This window comes from Taudactylus pleione, unplaced genomic scaffold (genome assembly GCF_031769625.1).
Source record: "Taudactylus pleione unplaced genomic scaffold, aTauple2 ptg000053l, whole genome shotgun sequence".
Classification (NCBI taxonomy): Eukaryota; Metazoa; Chordata; class Amphibia; order Anura; family Myobatrachidae; genus Taudactylus; species Taudactylus pleione.
The window spans coordinates 4,561,976-4,581,899 of NW_028284455.1; the positions used below are offsets into that span (position 1 = coordinate 4,561,976).

The 19,924-nt window shown below is 41.3% G+C and overlaps 1 pseudogene; it reads left to right on the forward strand.

The window, feature by feature from the left end:
• The first annotated feature begins 13,530 nt into the window (after positions 1-13,530).
• Positions 13,531-18,128, forward strand: LOC148535257 (uncharacterized; annotated as a pseudogene).
• The last annotated feature ends 1,796 nt before the right edge of the window (positions 18,129-19,924 follow it).

Consider the following 19,924-nt stretch of genomic DNA (forward strand, 5'->3'; position numbering starts at 1 on the left):
CGACCTCCTCATCTCCCTCACGCTCAGACATTAAGATGATTGATTCCCTTTGAGGCACTTGTTCACTGATGAATGACATCATATGGTAGTACCACAGTGCAGGAGTATATATTTCATCTGTGCCCGCTCCTGATTTTTTGGAGTCATCCACCTTCTTTTTTTCTTTGATGTACACTGTCCTGAAATTTTGAATCTTTTGCCATACAGTTTTCAGGTCTGCATCAGATATGTATTTTTTCGTATACACCAAAAGTTCCTCTAGTGCGGCCAACTTGTGCGACTTATTGTGGTACTTCCAAGAACTGATCTTCCACAGACACTCTTTCGAGTGCAGGATTTCAATGAATCCTGTAACTAATTCACGTTCAGAATCCATGGACATTATCTATGAATAAGAAAAAAAAGAACAATTAAAGATTTGTGTATATAGTTTTGTTAAATTTAATGTTGTTATAGTTCACATTTTTAATGTTTTAATATTATCTTTTTTACAGGTTTTTAAAGGTTTGTTATGGTATTCTAATCATGTTTTCTTTTACAGGAATGTCATGTGTTTATTGCTTGGTAATAGAATGTTTTTCTTTGTTTGACAGTATGGGTTTTCCACCTTTGGGCCTGTCGTTGTGGTAGAACTACAGATACCAGGATGCCCTAAAAACAGTTTCAAAGGTGGGTGGCAGGTCATCCTGGGATCTGTAGTTCCACAACAGCTGGAGACTGTAAGGTAGAAGACACTCAGCTTTAAATAATGTGTGTTTTTAAATGTAATGTATGGTGATTTTTTTGTAAAATACGTGTTTATTTATTTATTTTTTTGTTATATTACACACATTGGTGGGCAGTGGGAGCTTAATGCATGACCCAGCCACTGCTCGCCTCAATACGGCGGGCAGTGGCTGGGTCATGCATTTATTACCTGGGGGCACACATTGGTGGGCAGTGGGAGCTTAATGCATGGTGGGCAGTGGGAGCTTAATGCATGACCCAGCCACCGCCCACCTCAAAATGGCGGGCGGTGGCTGGGTCATGCATTTATTACCTGGGAGCACACATTGGTGGGCAGTGGGAGCTTAATGCATGACCCAGCCACCGCCTGCCTCAATACGGTGGCCGGTGGCTGGGTCATGCATTTATTACCTGGGGGCACACATTGGTGGGCAGTGGGGAGCACATATTGGTGGTCAGTGTGGTTGTATTTAAACTGTACCAATACTCACCAAAACTTGTCCAAAACAAGAATCCAGTGTGCAGGCTCCTCAATGTGCGACTGTCTTGCTCCATACACGATGCTGCTCAAGATGGCGATGGGGCGCGTCCAGGCTTCTGTCAGTCATATTCCGCATTGTGTGATGAATCATACGATTCATCATGAGGGAAAAAAACCTCACTATCTGCTTCCATCATGTTCATGGTTGGCTAATCTGCCCTACAGCACGGCAGATCAGAAAATGCGATGTACGACGAGCGGGGACACGCATCGGCATCGTGCTCGTGAGAATAAACTCGCGATTTGTAATTTATTTCCACGATTCGTCGTCACGATTCGTCGAAATTGGCCAGATAGTGTAAAATGTCGCTATATGTGTGGGCACCTTTAGTCCATGCTTTGGGAAGCATTGTACAGCAATCCAGCTCTTTCGAAAATTTTGTGGACCGGCGATGCCATGTTCTGATCTTGGTACATGTGCAGGGCATTTTATAGGTATCCTAAATGTAAAGGTTTAGTGGAATAGTTGCATAAAATGTGAACTACAGTGAGTTTTTCTACAGTCTTACATATGTAGCAATTCTTAAAATTGAGATTTAATGTATCACATGCCATTCATGTCAATGCCATGTGATGTGTTAAATGTCAGTTTGAAGTTTAGTACATCTGTAATTGTTGCCACATATCACATTACAATTGTCATACATATACAGAAATATAACTGTGCTGTCCATAAGTACAACATAGACTGAAGTAAATACGTGTCAGATGCAGTTGTATAACCTATGCTACAGTGCAAACCATATTGTATAATATACAAATGCAGATAATGGCATCAAAGTTTGTATTTCCTTATTATGATGCCCTAGAATATTTTATCCAATAAATGTCTCTTATCTACGTTGTTACAGGTTGCATTGGCTTGGTTGTCTTCAAGAAGATTATATAGAAATTGCAGATGACAACCAGGAATCAGTGTCTAGTCACTGTCTGTCTCTGAGCAGCTCATATCTGGGCATTTTCTATCTCCATTTATTTGATTATGTTTTTTTTTTAAATAGGATCCCTAAGGAAGAAAGACCCAGAGATGCTGGTTTCTGTCACTCAAGTCTGTATGGATGAGACTGTTTTTTTTTGTATAACGTGGCTGAATTAATGGAGTAGCAACATCTACAGTTTCAAACTAAGGGCCTGATTGAGCTTGGATCGCAGTTGCTAATACACACGTAATCGTCCAATTGTTGCGTACTGTGCATGAGTATCGCAGTGCGCGTGCACTAGCTATGCAGACCCATTGCAGGGTGATTGACGGGAAGTGCCGTTTGTGGATGGTGATGGGGGGATGGTCGGCTGAACGCCGGCGTGCCAGTGCGTTTTAACGCCATTGCAGCGGCGTGCATAAATTATCCACTGTGACACCATACGCAGCCTGAGGCCTCATAGCGTGCGCTGAAGTTAGTAATTCCTGAGTGAGGTCTGACCTGCCTTAACTATGCATATGGGTCCGATGTTACTCTATTGCACCGATGTTTTCGCAGTCTTGCTAACCATTACGGATGTGTGTGTATATGAAGTGGGCGTCCTTATATAGTGCTGCGGTGGCATTGCAATTGCTATGTATAAGCATACTATCGCAGTTGAACTGTGTGCACATGCTACATTGCGATCCGTAGTGAATCAGGCCCTAAAACAGCTATACAAACAACGATCTGACATCTTTGGTTTATAAACCAGAAATCTGCATACAGTAGATTGTTAAAAAGTATTTCTGATTCATATATCACGTGTGATAGAAAGAGAATAGAAAGTAAAATAAAAATAATCCATCAGCATAAAGTATATTCTGGAAGGATAGAGTCACACCCTGCATAAATCGCCTGCTCTGATGTAAGGAAAACTAAACAGACAGCTGTCCACGCTTTGCATAAAAAGGAAAGGTAATGTTGTCAATATGTCAACATTTAGAATGTTGACAGTCAAAATATCAATAACCATAAAGTTGACATGGTCTGAATATTATCAATCAGGATGTCAACATATTCATAATGTCAACATTCAATGGGTTTGGGTTAGGCTCAGGCAGCATTTAGGGTGATGCTGCAGTTAAGGTTAGGGTTAGGCTGCAATTTAGGTTAGGGTTAGAATTAGGGGTAGGCTTGCATTTAAAATTCCATTGTTGACATCCTGTTGACATTCATAATGTTGACATTAAGTCAGTGTCAACATTCAGATCATGTCAACATTATGCTGTGAAATTCTGAACGGCAACATTCTGAATGTTGACCTTGTATACTACACTTAAAGGAATGAGCCTAAAATTTCTCTATATTACTCTACCTTTAGTATAATGATGTGCTCTGTAAATATCTACAATGGATGCATGCGTATCTCTACTGCATGGTGATTTGGGCATACCCAATAAAACAATACAGTACACTACACAAGTTTTAGAACACCCACTTTTCCAGTTTTTATTGAAATACAAACAATCCAGTGATTGACCTTAAGCACTACAGCGGTAAACTACTAGAGGTTAAAGAAAATAGTGTAGGTTAGCAAAAAGCTATCAATACTGTAATTTTCAAAAAGACCTTTTTGTTAGGGAACAAGTAATGGGGTAAGAAATTACAGCTTTTCTGCAGCAATGTAAAAAAGACTTGTCTGGGCCATGAAGCACCACCAGTAGACCATGAAGACTGGAAAAAGGTACTGTAATATGGACCAATGAATCAAAATGTTAAATCTTTGGGTCATAAGACAGGGATTTTGTAGACTGTTGAAAAGACAGAAAGATGGCTCCTCAGTGTGTGGGGTTTATTTACTTGGCAACATCTGTTACAACAATGTTTTGCTATTAGAAGCAATGTTTTTTTAAATTTCAAGCTTAAACATGCTGGCAAGCTGCGACGGCTACTTCGGGGTCTATTCATCATCACTTAATTTATACAATAGCATGTGGAAATTAACACTTTCACATACTTTTCTGTAAATTAAGTGTCAGAGCCATTCATTAAGTTCTAAAAAAGCATTTTTTACGGAACTTGATGATGTTACTAAATGCCATCCTGAGATTTACAAGTCAGCCCCTGCAGACAGCTGTGGAATCTATTCATATCCCTCCCTGCTGTGCTTGGAGCTCCAAGGTACCACAGGACTGTGTGCGACTCACCTGCTTGTGATCCTCCTCCTGTCCAGGCTCCACTGCACCGCTCCGGAAAGAGAGGAGACAGGTGAAGACAGGTGAGTGGAAGTGTGATGCGCGGGGGTGAGAAGGGGGAGCAGGGTGAGGGGGGGGGGGCGAGAACAGACCAGACACTGGGGAAAGCTAAGAGACACAGCAGGGGGTGAGCAGGGGTAAGTGGGGAACAGGTGCAAGCTAAGAGAGGAGCGGTGCAGTTTGGAGGGTGGGAGAGAAGCAGAGCAGACACCGGGGAAAGCTTATTGGACATAGCAGCAGGAGGGGGAGAGGACACGGGGAGGGGGGGGGGCTGACAGATCGGACACTAGGGGGTGGCACACAGCAGCAGGGGGTGAGATGACACAGAGGAAGGGGGGAGTTACACACAGCAGCCAGGGCCACAGATGTCAGCGGCTGCGTCATGGGTGAGCACAGACACCAGCGGTGGCAGGAAAATCCATAGAGCATGGCAGGTGTAGGGAGGAAAGTATCACTTCGCAAAAAGAACATATTTTCGGAAGTAATACTTTAGGCAGTATGGCATGATAATTGCCTCCAAACAGTTTTTTAAACTCGCAGAGAGTTTAAAATATAATTATCACAAGTGATAATTATGTAATGATGAATATACCCCTCAGTAAATAAACCTCTTTGACATCAACTGTCAAACCTGGAAGCTTGATGGTCAGGGGCTCTTTTACTGGATCCTGAGTCAGTGTCTTTCACAGAGTGACTGCATCCTTAATCAAAAGGGCTATCACAGCATTTTACAGTGCAATGCAGGTCTGTGCCTAGTTGGTCATAGGTTCAGATGGTTTGACATGAACTGGACAGAAGGGTGAAAACAAAGCAACCTACAATGCAGTATTTGATTTCCATTGTAAAAAGATCGCCAAGTGTGTGATTGGCACACGTGGCAAAGGGTGGCTACTTTGGTGAGTCAAGAAATAGATGAAATATGAGACATAAAAACTGAGCAAATTTCAATAAACATCATATACTTTCTATCTAATGATCTTCCCCTCATATAGATAACTCTGCTCATTTCAAAAGTGATGATAACATTCTGGACTTGACAACCTACAGCTTTCAAGCTTCTGATATTTCAGGATCGTTAAACTACCCTGGCAAACTCTAAAAAGAGATCTTAAAACTCATTGTACTCCTCTTTATCAACATTGTGAAATATGCTTTACAGTACTGTAAATGGAAGGTTTTCTATGCAGAGCAGAACTGCCAAATTTTCTCCCCATATTGACAGAAAAGGAACAGCTCTGTGTCCCTCATAAGAAGAAGTCTATGTATGCATCACAAACTGGATTTCCTCTCCATCTTACTGGACCCTGAGCACTAGCGCACGCAGGGGGGGGTTTCTGGGTACCCAGAAACCCCCCCTGTCCAACTAATTTTATTTTTTTCAGAGACAGAGACTGCCTTGTCTCTGTCTCTGCACAATCAGTGGGCCACACTCGGAGCTGCCTAGCTGCTGCCTGTTCAGCCTTCAGTGCTTCTGCGTCAGGTGGCTTTCATAACACCAGATGCGGAAGCGCTGACAGCTGCACTGACAGTGGCCAGGCAGCGCGCAGCAATCACCAGGGCCGTCATCAGAGAATAGACTGGAGGCCCGGATAGCCGACCCCCGCACCCACTATTTTTTTGGAAGGAGAGAGAGACCCGGCGGCCGTCGCACATGTCGACCCCCGCACCCACTATTTTTTTGGAAGGAGAGAGAGACCCGGCGGCCGTCGCGCATGATGTCACGCCGCACCACTGAGAACAGAGGACTCGGACCCGCGGCTTTTGACTGAGGAGCTACAAGCATCAGGTAAGTGTGGGGTTGGCTGTCTGGGGCTGGCAGTCTGGAGGTGTTTTATTCACCTCATATGTTGCAAGTCAAAGTAATACCATTAGCTGGTCAACGTTTCAGCCCATACAGTGCCTTTGTCAAGACCTCCCAGACCCACAGCAACATGGGAAATATTGATAAGTAGGTCAAGGGGCCTATTTATTTATGTACTATCTGCAGTCAATCTTCCGAAAAGGATTGCTGCTTTATTGAGTGTTGGGGCTATTTAACTTAATGATACTTACATTTTTAATTCACAAAGCAGTGCCCAAATTGGCCTATTTACCAAGATCTGAAAAGCTTATCTTTCGGAGCTGGCACCTGGTAACTAATGCCACCTAGAAATGGTGTTCATCATTGTCAGCCTTTCAGCAACCTTTTCGCAGAGAGGGATCCTCAGACCCCTGGGTGTGCATTCGCAAGAGGTCAGTGGGTCCTATCCTCCCAGTAAAGTGATCGCATATGCTATCATTTTACCTTTTACGGGTTGGGGCTGGCTGTCTGGATAGAGGCTGGCAGTGTGGGGCAGGGGCTGGCTATCTGGGGCTGGCTGGCTGGGTGACTATCTGGTGAATGGGCTGTCTGGGACTGGTTGTTTGTGGCTGGGGCTGATATACAGTATATGTGTGTATGTGGAAACCCCCCCAAAAAAATCCTGCGTTTGCCCCTGCTGAGGTGCAGTCTCTACTCCCATCATGTCCTGTGTGCTCTGCCATCCTCCACTCCAGGCATGCTTGTTGCTATCCCTTCTGTCGGCTGGTATCTAATTCTCTGCAAGTGCTTCGTTTAGGGATGGAAGCTGTTTACCTATTCACCTCCGGGTGGTCTGTGTAGTCGGGTTGGGTATGAAATCATAATCCCGATGTCCACTGATAAGTATCTTTAACCCTCCCCTCTACCCCCTAACCTGAACCCTCCCTTGGGGGTGCCTAACTCTAAGATTTAGGGGTGGTACCTAACCCTAACCCCCCCTCCCCACACACTAAACCTAACCCTCCCGGGGGATAGCCTAAACCTAACCTCCCGGGGGGGTGCGTGACCCTAAGTCCCCCTGGGGGTGCCTAAACCTAACCCTCCCCCCCATGAGTAGCGTGTTGCAACGCCTGGCTAACCTATGTTCGGTATGCCAGGCGTCAGGGTTTCGACGTGGGGCTAATGATAGGCATCTGTATTTAGATGCCTATCTTTAGTCCCATGCTGGACTTTCAGTTTCGGGATTCTGGCAGTCGGCATTTCGACTGCCAGCATCCTGACTACATCCCATGTAGTCTGCCGGGGCTCCCGCTTGCTACTGGTTACTGTACGGTGTGGAAGGGTCTAAAGTTAGTGAGTATTACTACCGAGGATATTTTTGTTGATACTATTTTTATTATACTATATGAACTGATACACCCTAATCAGAGTTCCAACAAACCGGACTATTCTATATATCTATACCTTCAAATTCATAAGATAAACAACTAATACCTATCTTTTTTGGAGGACTAACCAAAGGCTGATTGTTTAAGCACTTGTGCTTTTTTCCCATTGGAGAATATTGTTACATTTCTATACAAAGTGTGCTACAGTATGATTAAAAAATTTTCCTGTTGGAGAAATACTGTCACACAGACACATTTTAAGTGTATTTTATTTTCTATATTGCAAGTTTGTACTGCTGGAGAAACATAGTTACATTTGCACATTTAAGTATGCTACACCTGCTATAGAAGTAATATATTACTATTCATTACTTCCTATTTTAAAATTTGTGATTCATTTATCTAGATTATAATTTTTTTATTATTTGTGAGCACTACAGCACATCACTATTTTTGTTATATTAGCTCCTTTTGTTAGGAAAATGTATCACACCTTGTTGTTGAGGAACTCCTGCAGAGCTTCCAGGCTCTTGGTGCACATATGTCCATAATATGCATTTCCTTTGCTCACATTTAGACTATTTTCTTGAAAACTGTGGTGATCTCAGGGATGAGCAAGGAAAGCGCTTTCATCAAGACATTCAAGTGATGGAATAGAGGTACCAGGGCCACTGGGATGTGAATATGCTTTCAGACTATTGCTGGAAATTTTGGATTTTAACCTTGGTGATACTCTCTGATTGACACTAGCAAAGAATTCAACTGGAAATACTGTAGAACTGCCTCAAATACCTTAGGATGTATCTCACCATTATTATTTGTAGCTTTACTCTGCAACTACCCCTGAGCTCTTTTGTACAATTTCAGTGGATCTCAAAAGGTGGACACGTCAATTGCTCTCGTGGACCAGTTGAGCAAACACACTCAAAATTAATGTATTTCTTCATGTGCTTTATGTTTTACCAGTACATATCCCCTCAAAGATCCTCATTTCCCCTCCTTGTCATATTTTCTCTGGAAAGTGTCCAAGTGTGATGATGAGGCTTTTGCATAAACCAGCAAAGGAGGGTGGCTTGGGAGTGCCCAATTTATGGCTTTACGTCTATACAGCTCACCTTACACAGGAAGTACTCTGGCACACTGATCCTGATTCTAGACTATGGGTTCAAATTTAATTTGAATTGATTAATTTTGTCTCTGTCTCCTCCTTGTTATGGTTATATCAGCTCTATTGGTGCCCTCCTCTTTGGGGTTTTCCAAATATAACTAAAACCACTACCATATGGGACCATGTTACAAAAGCCTTTTCCACTTTTATCCACCCCTCTCTCTCTCTTTCTGCTGTGATACAACCCAAGTTTTCCACCTGGGTGCAATCATGTGGCATTTAACCCCTGGATTAAGCATTGTTTGCAATTTCTAACAGATATTGCTCTATTATGCTTATATCCCCTCCTACTTTAAAGCTAGAGTTAGGTACCATCTCCCATCTCACTGTTTTTATCAGTATTAGCAATTGCGTAGCTTTTAGAATTCTATTGTGTTTCCACACAGACACAAATTGCGTACCACTTTGGAGTCTCTCTATTTTCTAATCTCCCCAGCCAGAAGACTCTTATCCACTATATATCGACCCTTGCTATCACAGAGTGCTCCTTCCATAGAGTCTTATGAGTTGGTGTGGGAGCCTGACAAAGGGGAGTTTCTTAAAGCAGACACTTGGAGCCAAATATGTGTTTACTTAATGTCTTCTGCCTGGTTGGTCCGTAATCATGAAAATGAGCTGAGAATATACCTTCGTTAGTATATAGTGCCTCAGCGAATACACAGAATCTGCCCTTCCTATTCATTGCTACAGATGTGTCCTCGCTCATCTAGTGTCCAGAAGACAGGTAACGAGACTGGCTAGTCGCATCTAATGCGCACGCATCAAGGCGCATTGTAATGTATTCAGTCACATCATAACATGTTCAGTCGCAGCACAGATGTTCTCATTATGAGACTTGTACTCTAGGTAAATGCTGATATATCCTCTAACAGCTTATATTACAGTATCCTATTGCTTGCAATAATGTTGCAGGTAGCAGCTGTAGCAAGCATGAGCTTCTCATACTACACAAGCCCCTTTGCAATAACAGTGAGATTAATCAGAGCCATCAGAAAGGGAGGTGGGTGGCACCAGAATGCAGTATTTGGCTTCTGTGGCAAACTTGTATGTTGACTGCTTAGTACAGCCGTAACCTAGGGTTCAATTCCTGTTGAGCATATAGGGTTATTGAAGAATAATTTTTAATTTGATTTTAACATGTTAATTTTAGATTGCTCTGCAAGTGAATTGTAATAGTACACAGAAGCAGATATGTAAAAAAAACATTAAATAAAATCTGCAAATGTTGGAGCCACATACAAGTCCCTGCGACTGCAACAAACACAGACTTTATGTCTATACTATAATTTTCACAGCCACACAGCTCATGGACATAGCCACTTTGAAGCTGCAGATGTAGAGTATGGCAAAACACCAAAGCAGCAGTGCACAGGGCTTTCTGCATAAATGTAGCAAACGTGGCTGCTAATATGATGGACATGGGGGAGATGCATTGTAATAGGTCAACCAAGGTAAACAGTTGGAGAAAAAGGAAGTTGCTTTGTTATCTATAATGCTAGAGATATGCACCAACTAGAGGTTAAATCATATTGTTTCTTTAATGGAGATGGGGGAAAGGGGGATGAGATATTTTCATGATGAGACTAACTCTAGTTAAATGCTGATATATCCTCTAATGGCTTACTGTACAGTATCTTATTGCTTGCAATAATGTTGCCGATAAATTGCAGCTCAGACGCAGCCACTTATCCACTCTGTGAATCTGCTATTTACTGTACAGGCTTGTTGTTGGAATCCTTTCTTGAGAACGTATCACAAGTACAAACAATTGAGAATATTTCTGCTAATATTTTTGCTACTTATACTGACTTCCACCTTACATTGTAGCCGACGGAACTCTTCCCTGTTCCACAAGGCTCGGTTACGTTTTATTCATGGACCTCGGAAAACTAATTTTGCTTTCATCACTCTGGTAAGTCTATTTTAAACCTTTATTAGTATTTTCAATGTTTATATACTGTATCACATTTAGTCAGCACCCATTTAGTCTATTTTGAATAGTCTTCACGGCCCTTGTATTTAGTTGCATCTGTATGTATTAAGTCACGCCCACAACATTAGCAACACATGCCTGAAATCTATGCCGAATGGAGCTCCATTGTCCTCGATTGCCTTGTGGCTGGCCTTCTTGTCTGTGGGCAATTTTGTCCCTGCTGAATCTATAAGCATAGGCATGTACCACTGTTAGCTGTATCCTTACCCTGTACAATGTCCCTGTATTTAGTTGCACCTGTATCCTTACCCTGCGCATTGCTGCTGTATTTAGTTGCAATTGTATGTACTAAGTCATAGGTACAGTATGTGCTATGTACAATTTTTCAGTGCCCATTTTGTCCCATTTCAAATGTGCTCATGCTAAGCCGTGCTGTCCTTTACCCATAAGTAACCCTATTTACGTATTTTACAAGGCCAATGCAACCTAGACGCTACTTAGACGGAGTAATTCAATTGTTTTGTGTGCAGCACTAATTAACGTCCACCCAAAACAATAGAGTTGCTGCATAGAGTGCCCATTAATTAGAGCGGCCCCCAAAACAAATAAATTCCCCCATCTAGCCAATTAAATAGAATAGCGCCCAAGACAAATTAATTCCCCCTCTAATGCTGGGTACACACTGGCCGATATATTGGCTGAATAATTGCTTGGCCAATATATCGTGCTCCCATCGGCCAGTGTGTACAGACGATATGTCTGTGAACAACGTCGTTCACAGACATATCGCATTGGCTGCGCTGCACAGCCAATGAACAGATATGTCCATCGGCATGTGTGTATGGGTGATCAGGTGAGCACCCATACACAGGGGTGCAGAGAGGGGGGGCAGCCGTGAGCGGGTACTACTTACCCGGGTCTGGCACAGCTCCCTGTCCACAGCAGCCCAGCACATGCTGCTGTGTGCTGGGCTGCACTGGGAGACTGTCTCAGGCTGCTAAAGCAGCAGCCCAAGCAGTCTCCTATGCCAAAGGGGGGAGCAATTACACTGATCGTGCCCCCCATTGGCTGTGGGCCGGGCTGAGGGGCACACAGCTCCCCCTTCCACAGTGACTCAAATGTTTATTTTGAAGGGGGCATGGCCATGCCTTTCATGAATAGGCCATGCCCCCTACCCACCCCCCAGACACCGGGACCCGCTGCACATTGCAGATGATGGTCATTCAGTGTGTATAAATGACCATCATCTGCAGATATATCTGCAGATCACTCGATCTGCAGATATATCTATCAGGTGTGTACCAGGGCACATCTTCCAGGTGGAGTATGCAAAGCAAGAGAAACAATATAATTGCTGTGGATTGTGTCCATTAATTAGAGTGGTGACCAAAACAAATTAATTAACCCACCTAAGTAGGACTCATCTTCCTGGCGGGTTATTTATTTAAAAAAACACTTTTTATACAATGTGTTGAAATCTGTTTTTTTAATTGTTTTAACATTAATATTTACAAAAATGTATCTTGTCCTCTCCACAGTTCATGTCAGGCACCATGGCAATAGCAATCAACAACTCTACACGATAAAAAGAAAATAAGACTACCCGAGAGATCCAGGCATGTTTTAAAAAAAGTGTTTTTTTGTAAAAGTTTATAGACTATCATGCATTTCAGAGGATGAAGGCTAGAGATATACATCCTTCCAAATGCAGATGGTAGGCACAGTAATAGAAATACAGTACATTAAACTTTGTTTTAATATTGCTAAAACTGTATACAGTACTCTACAGTATGTTAGTTTCAATTTGTTATACTGTACTGTAGGAAAGTCAAAGAAATTGTGAATGAATGAATAAACTCCTGAGGATGATGAGTGTACTGCTGGACAAATACGATATATTCTCCATTCTGAGTATGACCTGGGCTTCTAATGTTCCAACATTAAAAGGATGCATAGGGAACTGGGATGAAGTTTTGGCTCTACAAGTTAAAATACAGACTGCAACCCACAAATGCACTTTTCAGTATTTTACACAGTAATACTGTAAGTCCTCCAGTAAGATATATAATACTGTCCTATAAATTAATTATTTATTTGAGTGTACACAGGATGTATCCCATAATACAGAAAGTGAAAAAGAAAAGAGAGTTGAATAAGCATGTCGGTGGAATGAGAGCGGTGAAACATTTGGTAAGGTCATTTTAACAGATGAATTGTCTGTTGCACTTGAAAAGTTCTCAACATATCTCAATAAAACCAATTCCAAAGCATCAATGTATGAGGAGCCATCTCTCGTATGGGTGTAGGACCCATTTTCATTTTTAAAAGTACTGTACTTGTATTAAAACAAAATCCACACACTACAATACATTCTCTATAGTACAGCATGTGCTGATTCCTAATGACCAACATTTATTATCTCTGTAGGGCTCAATCATGGATAAGATCTTCTTTCAAGAAAGAATAGATGAGTGATTGGTGCCATTTGTGAGGGAACACTGTCCATCTTTTCACAGATTGTTCCAGGATAATGATCCTAAACACTCTGCCTCAGCCAAATTCATGGAAAAGAAAGTTATCAATTGGCAACACACACCACCAGAGTGAGTATTGTCATACTGTAATTTTGTTAATTTATTTTTGTTTATACTGTAGGTCACTGGACATGAATCCAATTGAATTGGTGTGGGTCCAGTTAAAAAGGTACATAAGGTCTGATGTGAAGTTGTTGACAACTAAACAGCAGCTGATGAATGAGCTAGTGAAGTTTGGAAAGATGTACTGACATCTGAGCAGTATAAGTTATATAAATCTGTATAATGTCTTACCAATGGGTCATGCAACTGGTATGTACTGTAGTACTATTAAATATTTGGTGTAATGAATAATTTGCATTAATGAAATGTTTTTTTTTCATTAAGTATTTGCTTACAGTAGGTCAATAATGGCATAATATTGTATTGTAATGTATGTGTCAATAAATGAACCTTTGTGTGTGTTTTCTACTGTACAGTACTCAAAGTACTGTTTTAAAGATTGTTTTCAAAGTACTGTATGATAAATTATACCTTTTTTATTCTGCAAAAATTAATAAAGTAATATCATTACTATAAAATTAATACCGTAAAATTAAAGAATAGTTTAAAATTAATTAATTTCTTGTGGTTTCCAAAAAATATTATTGTAAAATTACTATGTTCAAGTGGCATGAAAAAAAAGTGTAGATTTCTGTCCCCCTCCCGAAAGCATTAACCAGCCCCAAACTGGTCACCTCAGACCTCGAATTACATGGGAATTGCTCCCCCCTAATTAAGGGTCCCCCCCTCCTGGGGATCCTTCAGGCCTAGGGTGAAGATAATTTGGGGTCTATAAAATATATAGTATACAGTATTATGAAGGAATGATGAGTGTCACACTCTGCTCAAATTGTGTGACTTACATTACCATTTGCTGCAGGTCAGGATTTCTGCCTGGCCTTGTTCAAGAACCATGCACTGACTATGCACTATGTCAGCTGATAGCATTCTTCCAGTGGGAGTGCTCCTGCCTCAGCTGACCTATGCAGCCTATCAGGGACTGGCAGCAGATTCATATCCCTTATTAGAACTCCCACTGGTGCCAGAGCAAAGAGTTTCTTCCCAGTGTTAAGTTCTATCCTGTGGCTCCTTTGTGCAGAAAACCATCACTGCCATCTGTCTCTATATCTACAGTTTCTGTGTCCTGATTTGTGTGTTGCTGTATTCCAGTTTACGAATCACAAGCTGTTCCAGTGAATTTACTTAGCAAACTTCAGTTGCAGTCTATTATCCAGCTCAGTGAAATCACCAGCAGCACTGATTAGAGGATTCCTGCAATCAGCCTCTGCAAGTCTGTTCCTGACCCTGGCTTTGTTTCTGACCTGCTCCTGTCTAATCCCTGGTACTGCATTTGTTAATCTGGTTTGACCTTGGCTATCTTCTGCGACCTGCACACGTCTGCTCCCTGGTACCTTGTTGTCCATTTGGTTCTGACCCGGCCTGTTCACTACGCTGAAAGTCTTCACCACTCCATCCAGAATTCACCGGCACCAGTATAGGGGAACCTATTCTGAGGGCCATGACCTGTGTGTCGGATGCAGCCAAGCCCATACTCTCTAGCGAGGGTCCCTGGTGAACACCACCAGCACATTAGACTCCACACCTCAGAAATAGGTCACGCCAATCCCCAAATATGGCTTGCATCCATTTGCCATCCAAGAGTTGTGACACTGAGTCAGTGTGGCTTACAAAAGAAGCATCAGCTACAGGATAGTTTAGTAGTGTGAATGGCCAAAAGATTTCCTTGTGCAAATACTGTAAGCAGATTCACAGTAGATTTAGGAAGGCTTTTGACACAGTACCACATTGAATACTGCTACTGTAAATTAACCAGAAAGACTAAAAGATCTTATTACTGTTCTGGACAGTATGTATAGTTTTGGCCAGAATAGATAATGGTGGGACATTAAATTAACTTTCACATACAGAACATCAAGGGTTGTATTAAAATAGAGTACAGGAGGTACTGTAGACATTCTTAAAAGGAAGAAAAGTACAATTCTTACTTTGTTGTGGAGTGGTCAATGACCAATCATCTACCACCTCCTCCTATAGTGTAGTTACTGTAAAACAAAACATGATACTGTAAGTTTGCCTTAATTTAATAATAAACCATTACAGTACAAGTCTTTAGACAAACCTCTATATCAACACAAACAAATACTGTATTACACATGAATACAAATACAGTACTATACAAGAATTACATTTGGCAACAGTGAAAATCTTTCCCAACTGAAAATATTGTAGTTACTTTTAATTGATTCCAAATCTCTCATGAAGTACGGTACTAGGGGTATTTCATTAGTGTCAATAATAGACATTCTTAAAAGGAAGAGAAGTACAGTATAGTAGTATAATGTACAGTACAGTACTTACTGGGTTGTAGAGGGTGGCTTGGCACTGTGATGGTGGCATGTGAGGTCGCAAATGTTCTGTGAAAACAAACAGTAAATCCATAATTAATACTTTTAATAAGCGTATAAAAAGAAATGCTAGTTTTTAAGTAAACAGATTATTCAACAGAAGAGAAACAGAGAAATTCCAAACACATTTGCCACATACAGGATAAAAACAAACACACAATAACACCTTTGTGAAAAAAATGTCCCCGAGGTAAAAACAATCCATACAATGTTCTCATATAAAAAAAAACACACACATTGCCACCAACAGAATAAAAAAGCACTCAGTAGCCTGAGGCTTTATCAAATTTTCAGGTGGTGCCAAAATCTCCAATTTGAAAACCAAGCCCCAGGGGTTAATTTACTAAGATTCGTGTTTGGTCGAGTTTTGTGTTTTTAAACTCGATTTGACTCGCTGAAACATGGATGAGATTAGGCTTCTGAAACACTCAAATTGATCAAAAAGCGTGTTTTGCGGAGGGTGTTTTCCGATGGTGTATCTGATCGAGTTTTTCCCCCGAGTTGCAAGTTTAGAACAAGATTACTCACCTGAGTGTGCAGTGTCTTCTCTCTGTCAAACTCTCCCGAACAAGCAGCCTGCACATATCAGTGAGATATGTGAAGGCTACTTGTGTGTTCTATCATTTAAAAAATTGTTTAATGTTTTAAAAAATGATGTAGGGTCCCCCCCAAAAAAACATAACCATCTCTTTTGCTCACCTAGTCCTGGTTACTAAAAATAGGGGGGGAAGTGTAGGTTTCTCCCATATTTTAGGAACCAGCACTGGGCTGCTGAGCCTATCCTGGTTTTAAACATAGGGGGAAAAATTGTGCATATGTTTAAAACCAGCACTGGACTCAAAATGGTGTAATGCCACAGCCAGGGGACCCTATCACCCGGTCACCCCAGCCAAAGCATTATCAACCCAAGCCGGTCAGCCCAAATAGGGATCTCAGGAGAGATGGTGACCCCCCCTCTCCTGAGCACCCCAGGCATAGTCTGAAGCCCGGGGCTCTTCCCCTGCACACCTAGGCTGTGGGTATGGGGGTAATAGCAGTGTAAATAGTAAGAAACTATTGTTTTTTACTGTGGAACTACAGGTGCCAGCATGCCTGCCCTTTGGCACTTGTGGAACTACAAGTGCCAGCAGGCGTCCAGCACCTGTATCCCCTGCTGTAAAAAAAATTGTTAAAAAACCACAACACACACACCATAGAATGTACAACTTTATTACATACACTTACCTCACTCACACATACTTACCTGCTGCTCGACGATCAGTCTGCTTCTCCAAGTAGAAGTCCAGTGGGAGTACCTGTGAAAAGAGATTCTACACTCACCTCCGTCCTGGCGCCGGTCTCCGTAGCATTCCCGGATCTTGGCAAAAAAACAAACCGGCACCTGGAAAACAATGTGTTGAAATCTGTTTTTTTAATTGTTTTAACATTAATTTTCACAAAAATGTATCTTGTCCTCTCCACAGTTCATCAGGCACCATGGCAATAGCAATCAACAACTCTACGCGAAAAAAGAAAATAAGACTACCCGAGAGATCCAGGCATGTTTTAAAAAAAGTGGTGTTGTAGAAAGTTTACAGACTATCATGCATTTCACAGGATGAAGGCTAGAGATATACATCCTTCCAAATGCAGTACATTAAACTTTGTTTTAATATTGCTAAAACTGTATACAGTACTCTACAGTATGTTAGTTTCAATTTGTTATACTGTACTGTAGGAAAGTCAAAGAAATTGTGAATGAATGAATAAACTCCTGAAGATGGTGAGTTTACTGCTTGACAAATACGACGTATTCTTCATTCTGAGTATTACCTGGGCATCTAATGTTCCAACATTAAAAGGATGCATAGGGAACTAGGATGAAGTTTTGGCTCTACAAGTTTCAGTATTTTACACAGTAATACCGTAAGTCCTCCAGTAAGCTATATAATACTGTACTGTAAATTAATTATTTATTTGAGTGTACACAGGATGTGTCCCATAATACAGGAAGTGAAAAAGAAAAGAGAGTTGAATAAGCATGTTGGTGGATTGAGAGCGGTGAAACAATTGATAAGATCATTTTAACAGATGAATTGTCTGTTGCACTTGAAAGGTTGTCAACATATCTCAATAAATCCAATTCCAAAGCATCAATGTATGAGGAGCCATCTCTCGTATGGATGTAGGACCCATTTTCATTTTTAAAAGTACTGTACTTGTATTAAAACAAAATCCACACACTACAATACAGTTTCTATAGTAAAGTATGTGCTGATTCATAATGACCAACATTTATTATTTCTGTAGGGCTCAATCATGGATAAGATTTTCTTTCAAGAAAGAATAGATGAGTGATTGGTGCCATTTGTTAGGGAACACTGTCCATCTTTTCACAGATTGTTCCAGGATAATGATCCTAAACACTCTGCCTCAGCCAAATTCATGGAATAGAAAGTTATCAATTGGCAACACACACCACCAGAGTGAGTATTGTCATACTGTAATTTTGTTAATTTATTTTTGTTTATACTGTAGGTCACTGGACATGAATCCAATTGAATTGGTGTGGGTCCAGTTAAAAAGGTACATAAGGTCTGATGTGAAGTCGTCAACTAAACAGCAGCTGATGAATGAGCTAGTGAAGTTTGGAAAGATGTACTGACATCTGAGCAGTATAATTGTTATATAAATCTGTATAGTATCTTACCAATGGTCACACAACTGTTGTGTACTGTAGTACTATTACATATTTGGTGTAATTAATTTTTTGCATTAATGAAATATTTCTTTTTCATTAAGTATTTGCTTACAGTAGGTCAATAATGGCATAATACTGGACTATAATGTATGGGTCAATAAATTAACCTTTGTGTGTGTTTTCTACTGTACAGTACTCAAAGTACAGTATTAAATATTGTTTTCAAAGTACTGTATGATAAATAAATTATACCTTTTTTTTCCTAAAAATACACTAATACTGTAAAAGTAATACAGAATATTTTAAAATTAATTAATTTCTTGTGGTTTCCAAAAAATATTACTGTAAAATTACTAAGTTTCTTGTGTTTTGTGTTCATGGCAGCCATGACAAATTTGCTAGTGGTACGAAAAAAAAGTGTAGATTTCTGTCTCCCTCCCAAAGCATTAACCAGCCACAAACTGGTCACCTCAGGCCATGAATTACATGGGAATTGCTCCCCCCCAATTAAGGGTCCTCCCTCCCGGGGATACTTCAGGCCTAGGGTAAAGATAATTTGGGGGTCTATAAAATATATAGTATACCATACTATAAAGGAATCCTGAGTGCACACTCTGCTCAAATTGTGTGACTTATATTACCATTTGCTGCAGGTCAGGATTTCTGCCTGACCTTGTTCAAGAACCATGCACTGACATCACCATCATGCACTATGTCAGCTGCTAGCATTCTTCCAGTGGGAGTACTCCAGCCTCAGATGACCTAAGCAGCCTATCAGGGACTGGCAGCAGATTCATATCCCCTGTGAGAACTCCCACTGGTGCCAGAGCAAAGAGTTGTTTCCCAGTGTTAAGTTCTATCATGTGGCTCCTTTGTGGAGAATACCATCACTGCCATCTGGCTCTATATCTACAGTTTCTGTGTCCTTATTTGTGTGCTGCTGCATTCCAGTTTACGTATCACAAGCTGTTCCAGTGAATTTACTTAGCAAACTTCAGTTGCAGTCTATTATCCAGCTCAGTGAAATCACCAGCTGCACAGATTAGAGGATTCCTGCAATCAGCCTCTGCAAGTCTGTTCCTGACCCTGGCTTTGTTTCAGACCTGCTTCTGTCTAATCCCTGGTACTGCATTTGGTAATCTGGTTTGACCTTGGCTATCCTCTGTGACCTGCACTCATCTGCTCCCTTGTACCTTGTTGTCTGTTTGATTGTGACCCAGCCTGTTCACTATGCTGAAAGTCTTCTCCACTCCATCCAGAATTCTCCAGCACCTGTATAGGGGAACCTATTCTGAGGGACACGACCTGTGTGTTGGATGCAGCCAAGTCCATACCCTCTTGCGAGGGTCCCTGGTGAACACCGCGCACATTAAACTCCATGCCTCAGACATAGGTAACACCAATCCCAAATACGGGTTGCATCCATTTGCCATCCGAGAGTTGTGACAGATTGCTCTGGCCCATAAAATATGGATACTGCTGGTCAGACTCAAGTGGCAGACCCCAGTCTGGGTCTTATGAAAGATTTGAGATGACACAAGCGGGTAGA